This window comes from Mycteria americana, chromosome 4 (genome assembly GCF_035582795.1).
Source record: "Mycteria americana isolate JAX WOST 10 ecotype Jacksonville Zoo and Gardens chromosome 4, USCA_MyAme_1.0, whole genome shotgun sequence".
Taxonomy (NCBI): Eukaryota; Metazoa; Chordata; class Aves; order Ciconiiformes; family Ciconiidae; genus Mycteria; species Mycteria americana.
In genome coordinates this window covers 25,208,129-25,221,013 of record NC_134368.1, presented here as the reverse complement: position 1 = coordinate 25,221,013, position 12,885 = coordinate 25,208,129, and positions in this window count along the sequence as shown.

Here is a 12,885-nt window from a genome sequence, read left to right as displayed (position 1 = left end):
GTCTTGTATGTTTTCCCTGAAAAACTTGTTCAGAAAAATAACACTTTGTAAATGTGTTGTTTGAACCAGACAGCCCGGAGACACTTGCCATTTGACACACTTGAGTGAAGCCTCTGACCAGTAAGGGTCATGCTTACTGCAATCAGGATCCCAGCATCTGAAAAAAAATCACAATGGTAGCTGTGAATGAAAGCAATGTTTCTTTAAATCCACTGCTTTTCTAGTTTGTAAAAAGCCCTGACCTCTAAAGCTTCAGGTTCTTTCTGTAAAAGAGGTGTTGTGTCCACTGACTAACTCTTGACATCCAGAAAAACAGATGTCAGAGAAGGCAGAGATCATTTGAGCCTGCAAGTTCCTTCTAAAAAAACCCATTCCAATTAGATCCAACTTGAAATTGTCTGAGGTTTTCTTTTTGGGTTTCAATGCTATGAATAATCCATCCAACAAGAAAAGACCACCAGTCTGTTTGGAAGGGTCATCAGCCACTGTCAAAAATGTCAGAGAGAACATTCTCAGGGGCCTTTCAGATCATGGGTCCAGGGCAGAATATGTCCATTTCTTAAACAATAGAATAAAATTGACGTTTCAGTTTAATAATGAAAGTCAATGCTGTGTCAAGCAAATTTTTAACTATTGTAGTAATGCGAAAGTGCCATTGCTGTTCATCTTTGGATCGCGAGATGATTTTCCTCACGCTACTCTTGTCTTACACTATTTTGACTGCACTGACCCCGCATGGTTACATCTAACTCACACCAATGTAAATCAGGTATATTAAAAAGTACTTTAAAGCAACACTGACTTAAAATGAGCAAAACAGAAGAAAAAGCTCCCATTATTTGATACTGAAGGACGTTGCTCTTTCTATGAAGTCTCTATATTCTTTATTTTTATATAGCTGCACTTATTTTGAAGAAGAAGATACTCAAGCAGAGAAAGTATTGAACTAAAATAAGGCAACAGAAGAATAAGGGGGGGGTAATTAAAAGAAAGTCTTCTATCACTTTTTTAACTTTAATGTCATTTTTGCTTTTACTTCAATTAATTTTTATGTCTTTTTCTGAGTTGCATCCTTTGGTATTCTTTCTCATTATTCCCTAGATAACTTGCATTCTTTTTTTGCCTAACTTCAGTATAGCCTCAAGTGCTGTCTTTCGGGTAGTGTGTATCAGTCATTCTCAAGGATTTTAAAACGATCTCCTCTTCTTCCTTTTCAAACATTATTCTTACATTTAGTACAAACTCTTCCAGAAAGAGTCTAGATTTGTGCTAAGGGCATCTTACTATTTTCATGGGAGAATAAAAAATGTCCTTAAAAAACATACATTTTGTTTTCCTTCTGTCCCTCAAAAAAACACCCCACAACACTTTAACCTAAAAACTCTTCTGAAGATGAGTTCTCTTAAGAAACTTAATACCCAAATCCAGATACTTGTCAGATGGAATAAATTTGAGCTCATCTGAACATAATGCCTGCCCTACTCATACCACAGGCTTTCACTTTATGTACCTACTTAAAAAACAAAGTCACAGCAAGAGTGACAGAACTATTTGTGTCTCTCTGAAGTCAAACCTAGAAAAAATTGTCAACTAATCGTTGGAAGATTAAAAAAAAGAAAAATGACAGATGAAAAGATTTAGTCTGCTAATTGATTAATATTTTTAACTTAAAAAAAAAATCCAGCACCATTACTTACACTTGTGCAACTAACTGCAAATGCCGTTCAGAGCAACTGAGTGAATATAAAACAAAGATAAGACGTTTCCAGAAACACTTGGTTTAAATTAAGATAATTTTGTTTTTAAGGTTTTTTAATATCCAACCATGCCTAACTTTGGGTAAAACTTAGAGTAACAAACACTCCCCGGATAGACTAGTATCCAGCATTAATACACAGGTACACATATGTCCTCCTTCCAGTCAAGAAATAAGGTAATAAGCTCAAATCTAATCTTCTGATTTGTATACGGTAAACATTTAGCAGTATAAATAAGTGAGATGAATCATCTTACCAGGTCTCTTTATCATATTAGAATTGCAACAGCAATAGAAAAGAGAGATTAAAAGAGAATAAATAAAAAAAAAAAGCCAGTGAAGACAGAAGAATGATGTTAAAGGATTGCTGTGATACATTTAAAAATGACCATAAGAGTTCTTGCTATATTCAGTGCTCAGTGGCAATTGCAACAACTAAATAAAAGTTACACTAGCAGTAAGGGCCAGTACTGTGGAAAGGGAAGTTGCATAGATTTATTTTCTGTTAGTTTGTATCAAATTATTACTGTCTATTGTGTTAATAATTCAAATTTATGCTAGTTAAACTTCTGAAAACTACAATATTTATAAAAATCAGCTGGTTTTTTTAAGAAAGATCAAAGAAACCCTTTGCTTTTTTTTAAAGACTGGATCTGCTGAAATAAAGTAAAGATTAGTTAAATTCCCTATAAAAATAAACAAAGGATATCTTTAGCAGAAATAAAATGAATTTAATCTTCATGCTATGTTATGTTTATGCAAACAGAAAACAGTAAAAGCTGTTTCTTTTTCCAAAAGCAAGGATAGTGATAAGTAGCAGTGTTCATGTCTTTTTAGAATAAAAATTAGAACATGTGTTATAATAAATAACGGCAAACAAAATCTACCCTTAGCCATGGGTCGTGCAGGATTATTTTAGCGTAGAGAGTTCTAGAGAGTTCTAGAGCTTTGCCAAAACATTCAGCATGTTGAAATTAATTAATGGGTACCCAAGTTTAAGGGAAGATGACAGCCAGATTTGAAGAGAGTACTGTGTCATCAGCTTAATTTAATTTGGAGGTCAGGATTAAAACAAAATGAAGACACTCTAGATTAAGGAAATTGTTTTTATTTGTTAAAAGTATTTCATATGACTGCATTATCCAAAGCACTAGTAAAGTCTTAAAGACATTTTGAAGATTTTAATATCACATTTACATTTTCAGCCATTTATTTGGAACTGATTTATCTGTCTTCAAAGTGATTAATGCATGGAACCTAGACACATTGACTAAATGAAAAAAATCGCCCTTAGGAACACTTCACTGAAAACATTGTCCTAGTTACTAAAATAATAATTATAGTGAAAGTTTCTGGAGATAAAATTATATCAAAATATGCCTCTGAGCTTAAAACTTATTTAGTCAAGCTAAAATTTAACTTGACTGAAAATTTGTTGAGTCAAGCTATGTGTTTACAGAGCTCTTTGTTTGAAGAAAAAATAACTTGATAATAAATCTGAGAATAAAAATATAAATACATGCCATATAGGAAAGATCTTTTATGTGATTTTTTTAAAACAATGAGTTTTTACCTACATACGCTGTCTACAGTGGGATTTTATTCTGATCTGAAGCATACTTATGAGGTAGAATAAATGATAATAATTCCCAGAGCTGCAGTCTTTTTAATTAAATTTGCATTCCACCTATCCATGATAGATGGGTAGACACTTGACAGGAGATTAAAGTTAAATGATGCCCCTCACCCAATAGTTAGTTATTTTTGTATGTGATTTTGCAGGTTTCTTGGGCAATAGCTTTAGATTAAAAAAATGACAAATTTAAGTATCTGTGTGTGCATGTCTACACACATTTGGTAAACAAGAAAAGTGCAGTTTGCACCAAATTGTTCCTGTTTGAATCCTAAGCTTATTTCTAACTGTCTGAAGGCATTTTGGCCCTCTCACATTTTAAATACTAAATATATGTTTAGTCTGAACCTGTTACATGGTTATTGCCGTCCAAGTTCTTACTTGTTCATATTAGGTCATATGTTTTTCAATTTTTTCCCCAATTTTCATTAATGTATTATTAAAATATTGCATTAAAATAATATTAAAATATTACATTAAACTCAGTTTTATGCATAATTTGGTTTAATGCTTCCTAGTAGTTGTCCGCATGTTTTAGAGCAAAATTATAGCAAGCTTTTCTCAGCTGATATGTTCTTGGTAGTTGGAATCACAACTGAAACTCCATCTCTAAAAATTTATACTGAAATTTCTATTGAAATTTAATTGTTATAATTTCCCAAACAGGATTTTAGAAGCTGTGGCTAGAGACATGATGTCTACCTAATAGATCTTGAAAGTTAAAAAAATGTGGAGAGCTTCATTAACTCATTGCTTTACAGCTACAATTCCAGAAGTGAACTGTACCATATGGCTGACAAAAAAGAGTTAAATAGCAGCTGTTAATCCATTGGGTTGAGAACATGAAATAAAAGGCTATCTTTTGCCTCCAGTGTGCATCTTTGTTTCAGGTATATGTATCTAATGTGATTATTACTTTAGTAGGTATAGCATGTGTATCTTGCCAGACAAACTACCAGTAAGGTATAGAAGTTCTGCAGATGTACAGGTTGTATAGATGGGGATACTGAGGAAGGAAACCAAGAACATCAGGGAAATCCAGAGAGCAATGTAAAGCTGATGTAATTATTTTATTGCATGGTTGGTTATTAATTTGCTAATTTGTACAGGTAATGATCTGAAGCCTTCTTGCATGTCCTGCATTCCCTATTCACAACGATTGTCTCTCCAGCTCTTACACCCCTGCGTTAGAGATCCCGTGTGAATTCGGTGCTCTTGCTACAAAGGAATCTTACAGTGATTTGGTGCTGAAAACGTAAAGAAAAATGTAAAGCTTAGCTCAGTTCAGCTATTTAAGGTATTTCTTTTCCTTCGTTGATACAAAGCATATGAAGTAAGTTAGATCCAAACTGAGTCTTGTACAAGGATTCTTCTTCTATACCCAGTCCAACTTATCCCAGAATATAGGCTGAGAGGAAGTGTGTTTAGTGAGGATGTTAGGAGAAAAATATTGAGTGATATAGGAGAAAGAAAGATACTGAAGTTCTATACACAGGCACATTGGGACTTATCAGTCATATCATACACTGAATTCAGTCAAACACATTAGCATCCTTTCGGGCATGTGGACAGATGAAGACAACCTTGAATACCACTGCTTCTTGAAGACTTTTTATACAAGGCTGTTTGACAGCGAATATAATAGCAGTTAGGGAAATCTGCATTAAATGAAGATATAGCTATTTGTATCAGTATTTGATTATTCATTTCCAGTTGAATCTCTCATCTAGAAGTATTACACAGATTTCATTATTGAGATTTAATAGTATTGCTAATAGTGTAATGTAGAATTGCTCTTTTTTTGCAAAAGTGGGGTACCTCTTTAAAGTGATAAATAATTAATAAAAAATACTTTGTGCATCTGCTGTAGAAAAATACATTAGGAAAAGAATGAGAACAGAGATACGCCATTTGTGAAGAGCAGCATTTTTATTATTTCTATTGTTGTCTCTCATCCTGAGGCCTGAACAGAGGTTGACTATATAAGCAACTAATTTAGCAATATATTTACCCCTTATAAATTGTTAAACATTCAGTGACAATGCTATTTTGTTCATATTTTTCCTTTTATCAGTTTTGGCAGCATGTAAATAACTAGTCTCATTATGCAAAATCGTATGCTTACATAGAAGACGTATGGCTAAATTCACAGGATACTTAGACACCAATTGCTACCTTACTGGTAAGCTTAAATACGCATCTAGGAGACGCATGTGGAAGTAGTACATTGAACCCATTTTTTTTTCTTACTGGTAACTTATTTCAGCATTAGGGGAATTAGTAGAGCTGTGGCCCTTCTCATAATGTTGTTCTGAATAGATAGGTCCAAAACTGTAGTGCTTCACGCTGTCAAGGAGCAAAACAGTTTCACTAAAGTAATAAAAACAAATTTTATGCAGGTTTTGGAACTATGCTTTTGATGAAGGTCGAAAGGGGAATGTGGATGTAGATTTAGTGAGGAGATAATTGAGGTGGTAGACAGAACAATGAAATGAAAAAAGAAAGGGAACACAACAGCAAAGAAAATTGAAAAAGTAATGAATTGAGGGCTGCTGAAAAAGAATAAAGAGTTGAAGAGAGAGCAGAAAGAAGAGATTTGGAATACATTGCAGAATGTAAAAATACAGAAAACCTAGCCAGGAAGTAAAATGTGTAAGAACAATTTGAGTTTTGTCCTTACATAAGAACTGCACACATTTTGGGTCACATTTTAACAACTTTAATTGCTTAAGATTTTTTAAAAATAATCCGTTTGATTCAAATAGCTTACATTTTGGGATAGGGTAACTTATGGAGTAAATCAATAAATCAGTAAATCATTTCTTTAAATTCATGTCAGCTTTCTTCTTGAGAAATTATATATTTCTCCTTTTCCTTCTGACTCATTTTTCCCCATTCTTTGTGCAATTACAAATATTGGTGGAAATCTTGCCTTCCCCATCCTTCTGTAAAAAAAAGCTCATCTTTTTCATTTCTGAACCTGCAGCCTTTATTCTCCTGAGCAGTCCCATTAGCTTTACGAAGAAGATAAAATGGAAGAGCAGCACGATGAATTGCAGTATCTATCTTCCTTTGCATGCTCATACTACACACAATTTTTTAAAGGCATGTGTCATTCTCATGCAGGTGCTGTATGTCTGACTAAAATAAAAGATTTATCACATGGAGAAAGCCTCTTATAGCAGTTTATTTACTGTCTCACCTCACTCTTTTCACAGTATCACACTGAAAGGATTTCCAAAATTTCTGCTCTGGGTGCGGGCAAAGGGGGAAGAAAGAAAAAAGTACAAACAAAAATTCAAAGGATACAATTTACCCCCTTTTTATACTCTTCAAAAAAAGGATCAAAAATAATTTAATTATGTATTTTTCTGCAGTTCTCAATCAGAAAATGAATTTAGGAGTTGTGAGGATGATCAGCTTTTTCCATATAAAAAGAGCTATGTCCATGTCATGTTTCAACCCAAATCTTGCTTTCAGCCTCACTGACGTAATTTTGTGTTCTGCCTGCCCCTGCAGCTCTTTATTCATCACTGAGTTTGACTGAAACAAATGACAACGAGTGGTTTGAACTTTCCACCATAGGGAATTCTTGCCTTCACTTCAGGCTCTATAGACATTTGCACTGGGGACTTTACTCCTGTAACTGGCCTGTTTCTGCATTACTTTGATCGTGAATAGTAAGCAAAGAAGCAAACAGCCATCTTCAGGATTAGCAAGCCAGTACTGCATTCCCTTATTGGAAAATACATTTGAAAAAATAGAATTACTGCCTGTGCAGACAGTATTACTACCTGTGTTGTCTTCTACTAGTTAGTGAACGAAACATAGTTTTGAGGCCCTAGAGAACGCGGAGTAACTCTTTTTCTTTGTTTTATATGTCATTAATGTCAAAGGCATTTTAGCCCCTATCTTAGGCAATACATGGTTCATAATGCAGGGGAATCTTAATGTTTACAGAGCTGTATTTATTTTTCAGGTGTTTAGTTGTGTTATCAGACTTCATCAGAACTACTCTTAGGAAACAGGTGCTCTGGTCTTCGAGTACATCCTTATACCGTGACTCTTCTACAGCAGGAATAAATAGTTGAAATAACTGTCCCTTTTTAATTTTCTTGTTCACTAAATGTAATAAAAGTTTTCTCTTTGAATATAATGGTAATTGTATTAGGCCATTAATTCCTATTGCTATGCAAGTCTGGGGCGGAGATGCCTTGACATAAATATCCTCAGGGCTACAAAGGGCTTCATTTTTCCACATTCTTTATTCTTTTAGGAATTCTAAAATAAGCCCCAGACTTTCTCCATTTATTTTGTTGCTTGGAGGACCAAAGCACATGGATCTGCCATCATAAATGATACTACATTAATATGAGGAAGAGCTGTAACCTAGGTGCATAACCCCCCAAATACAGTTCTGAAATAGACTTCAATGGGATAGCTTATGGTATATGTGAAAAGTTGCCAATAATTAGTGGACTATCCATATGGTGGTATATAGACAACAAATCATGACTGAAGAAATTTGTTTCTGAATAACTGTGCACCTCTGTGCCCTGAAGTGATTTTCAATGGGAAAACAAAACCGGATGGGCCCGATGTGCTGTGGATGTGATTAGGAGAGCTGGACTCTTTGACTTTTTGACAATTATCCAGACTACATGAATTTGGGTTCAGACTGTGTTCCAGTAAAACTATTTATGCAATGGTAAACAGTTCTACTTGAAGATTGTCCTGGTTTCAGCTGCGACAGAGTTAATTTCCTTCCTAGTAACTGCTATAGTGCTGTGTTTTGGATTTAGTATGAGAATAATGTTGATAGCACACTGATGGTTTAGTTGTTGATAAGTAGTGCTTACACCAGTCAAGGACTTTTCAGCTTCCCCTGCTCTGCCAGGTGCACAAGAAGCTGGGAGGGGACACAGCCAGGACAGCTGACCCCAACTGCCCAAAGGGCTATTGCATACCATATGGCGTCATGCTCAGTATAGAAACTGGGGGGAGTTGGCCGGGGGGCAGCGATCGCTGCTCGGGGACTGGCTGGGCATCGGTCGGTGGGTGGTGAGCGGTTGTATCACTTGTTTTTTTCCTGGTTTTTGTTTGTCTCTTGCTCTCTTGTTGTTTTCCTTCTCATTACAATTTTTTGTTGTTGTTGTTCCAATTATTAAACTGTTCTTATCCTAACCCACGAGTTTTCCTACTTTTGCTCTTCCGATTCTCTCCCCCATCCCACCATGGGGGGAGGGTGAGCGAGCGGCTGCGTGGTGCTTAATTGCTGACTGGGGCTAAACCACAACAGTCCTGTTTGGCACCCAGTGTGGGGCTCGAGGGGTTTGAGATAATAACAGATTAACCAGAACGAACTAAGGAGTTTAGATCTGTTAATAGATCAATAGCCACGATATTGATTAATCTGTTCTTGATATTGGATTACCTGTTCTGCACCATGCTCATTTTTTTGCTGTATATGTTAAAGATCGGTGTTGGTTTTTGCAGCTTGCTGTGCTCTGCAATGATTAGTGATGTTTTGCCTGTGAGATTTGTTATTAAAACAGTGACCTTGAGCTTAATCTGGTATTTGAGTTTTGTACTGAAGCCATTACTGTACCTCGGGTACCACCTCGTGGAGACAATTTGCAATTATTCCTTTTCCTCTGAGAGGTTTTTTATGGAGGAAATACAAAATGTCACCTTCGCTACTTTCTTCTACAATGTTTCCTCCTTTGTTACAATAACTTTTCAGTATCTTGAATATCCTTGGGTAGTTAAGGTACTTCTATTGGTATTGCTTGGGATTTTGTTTCAGTTTTGTCTAAGATTAGTAAGCAATTTAAGAATAGCATCCAGAGATCTGCCCCAAGGCCAGATAGTTATGCATGTCAGGGTGTGTGGGATATCATGGGCAAATGGCTAGGACGGTGGGCACCTCCAGTGTTTAGGAACTTCACCCCTGAACAAGTGCAGAATCCTGAAAAATTAGTAGAATATTTGGAAAAAGGATGCTGTCACCCCGACAATTCTAAGCAGATACAAATCACTGCAATGTGCTGGGGCTTGGCCTATGCCTACCGAGCCCTGTTCAACAGTATTCAGAACCCTCAAGGATCTGGTGACAAAATGACAGACACCACGGCTACTCCAGCCCCACTGGGACAGGCACTGCGGTTCAACCAGGAAACCAACCCGTGTCAGTATCAGTCGCCCCTATACACAAGAAGAAATCTTGGAAGCAAAAGTCAGCTCTTTTAGAAAGGGAATATGAAAGAGTAGGGTCATCGCAAGGGCAGGAAGAGGAAGAACTTGTGGATGAGACGGAAACTACCCGATCCCTATCCCTGAGTAAGCTGCGAGATATGCAAAAATATTTCAGCCATTGTCCAGGTGAGCATGTTGTCATCTGGCTGCTCCTGTGACTTCTCTCAGCTATGAAGGAAAAATATCCCTTCAAGGAAGATGTTATATATCGCCCAGGCAAATGGACCACCATGGAGAAAGGTATCCAGTACCTGAGGGAATTAGCCGTGCTGGAGGTGATTTATGGTGACCTGGACAACGAGCGGTTACCCAGAGATCCAGATGAAGACCAGTGCACACAACCAATGTGGCAAAAGTTGGTACAGAATGCACCATCGTCGTGTGCCAACTCATTGGCAATACTGAACTGGAAAGACGGAGAGGGTCCAACAGTGGATGAAGCAGCTAGCCAGCTCCACGTATATGAAGAAAGTATCTCTTCCTCCCTTGTCTCTGCTGTGGAGAAACTGTCCTGGGAGGTCCAGCAACTCCAGGAGGATAGGTCCTACTTTCCACCTGTACGGACCAGTATCTCAGCTATTAGGAGTCAGCGTTCCTCTGCTCAAGAGAGAGGATATAGAGGGTACACACCATGAGGCACCCTATGGTTTTACCTACGTGACCATGGAGAGGACATGAGGAAGTGGGATGGAAAACCTACCTCCACCCTAGAGGCACGGGTACGTGAGTTGCAAGGAAAAACAATCACACAAGGGGGTTCTTCCAGGAAAATCCCTGCTTTGGTTTCCAGTGGGCAGATCCCCAGACAGAGTAGAAGGGCTGATCTTACTCCTGATTTTAATGAAGGAGCTCCTGACTCATAAGTACAAGAACTGGGTAGTGAATACTATGACCAGGACTGGAGGGGTCCTGCCTCCAGCCAGGTGGAGGAAGGGGACAACCAGGCTTACTGGACTGTGTGGATTTGATGGCGTGGCACATCAGACCCACAGGAGTATAAGGCTCTGGTAGGCACTGGTGCACAGTGTCCCCTAATGCCATCAAGCTATACAGGGGCAGAACCCATCTGTATTTCTGGAGTGACAGGGGGATCCCAACAGCTAACTGGACTGGAGGCTGAAGTGAGCCTAACTGGGAATGAGTGGCAAAAGCACCCCATTGGGACTGGCCCAGAGGCTCCGTGCATCCTTGGCATAGACTGCCTCAGGAGAGGGTATTTCAAGGACCCAAAAGGAACTGGTGGGCTTTTGGTATAGCTGCCTTGGAGGCAGAGGAAAGTAAACAGCTGCCTCCCTTACCTGGTCTTTTGGAGGACCCTTCTGTTGTGGGGTTGCTGAGGGTTGAAGAACAACAGGTGCCGATCGCTACCACAGTGGTACATTGACAGCAACATTGCACCAACCGAGACTCCCTGATTCCCATCCATAAGCTGATTCGTCAACTGGAGAGCCAAGGAGTGATCAGTAAGACTCGTTCATCTTTCAACAGTCCCATATGGCCAGTGCGAAAGTCTAATGGAGAGTGGAGACTGACAGTAGACTATCGTGGCCTGAATGAAGTCACGCTGCTGCTGAGTGCTGCCATGCAGGACATGCTGGAACTGCAATATGAACTGGAGTCAAAGGCAGCCAAGTGGTATGCCACAATTGATATTGCTAATGCGTTCTTCTCAATCCCTTTGGCAGCAGAGTGCAGGCCACAGTTTGCTTTCACTTGGAGGGGTGTTCAGTACACCTGGAATCAACTGCCCCAGGGGTGGAAACAGCCCCACCATTTGCCATGGACTGATCCAGACAGCACTGGAACAGGGTGGAGTTCCAGAACATCTGCAATATATTGATGACATTATCATGTGGGGCAACACAGCAGAAGAAGTTTTTGGAAAAGGGAAGAAAATAGTCCAAATCCTCCTGAAAGCTGGTTTTGCCATAAAACAAAGTAAGGTCAAGGGACCTGCACAGGAGATCCAGTTTTTAGGAATAAAATGGCAAGATGGACGTCGTCAGATCCCAATGGATGTGATCAACAAAATAACAGCCATGTCTCCATCAACTAGCAAAAAGGAAACACAAGCTTTCTTAGGCGTTGTGGGTTTTTGGAGAATGCCTATTCCGAATTACAGTCTGATCATAAGCCCTCTCTATCAAGTGACCCAGAAGAAGAATGATTTCAAATGGGGCCCTGAGCAACGACAAGCCTTTGAACAAATTAAATGGGAGATAGTTCACGCAGTAGCCCTTGGGCCAGTCCGGGCAGGACAAGATGTAAAAAATGCGCTCTACATGACAGCCGGGGAGAATGGCCCTACCTGGAGCCTCTGGCAGAAAGCACCAGGGGAGATTCGAGGTCGACCCCTAGGGCTTTGGAGTCGGGGATACTGAGGATCTGAGGCCCGCTATACTCCAACTGAAAAAGAGATATTGGCAGCATAAAAAGAGGTTTGAGCTGCTTTGGAAGTCGTTGGTACTGAAGCACAACTCCTCCTGGCACCCTGGCTGCCGGTGCTGGGCTGGATGTTCAAAGGGGGGGTCCCATCTACGCATCATGCAAGTGATGCTACATGGATTAAGTGGGTTGCACTGATTACACAACGGGCTTGGATAGGAAACCCCAGTCATCCAGGAATGTTGGAATTGATCATGGACTGGCCATAAGGCAAAGATTACGGAATATCACCAGAGGAGGAGGTGACGCGTGCTGAGGAGGCCCCACTGTACAATAAACTACCAGAAAATGAGAAGCAATACGCCCTGTTCACTGATGGGTCCTGTCCTATTGTAGGAAAGCATCGGAGATGGAAAGCTGCTGTATGGAGTCCTACATGACAAGTTGTAGAAAGTGCTGAAGGAGAAGGTGAATTGAACCGATTTGCAGAAGTAAAGGCCATCCAGCTGGCTTTAGACATTGCTTAACGAGAAAAATGGCCAGTGCCCTATGTCTATACTGACTCATGGATGGTGGCAAATGCCCTGTGGGGGTGGTTGCAGCAATGGAAGCAGAACAATTGGCAGCGCAAGAGGTAAACCCATCTGGGCAGCAGCATTGTGGCAAAATATTGCTGCCCGTGTAGAGAACCTGGTGGTAAAAGTACGTCACGTGGATGCTCATGGACCCAAGAGTTGGGTCACTGAGGAACATCAAAACAACCAGCAGGTGGATCAGGCTGCTAAGATTGAAGTGGCTCAGGTGGACCTGGACTGGCAACATAAGGGTGAATTATTTATGGCTTAGTGGGCCCATG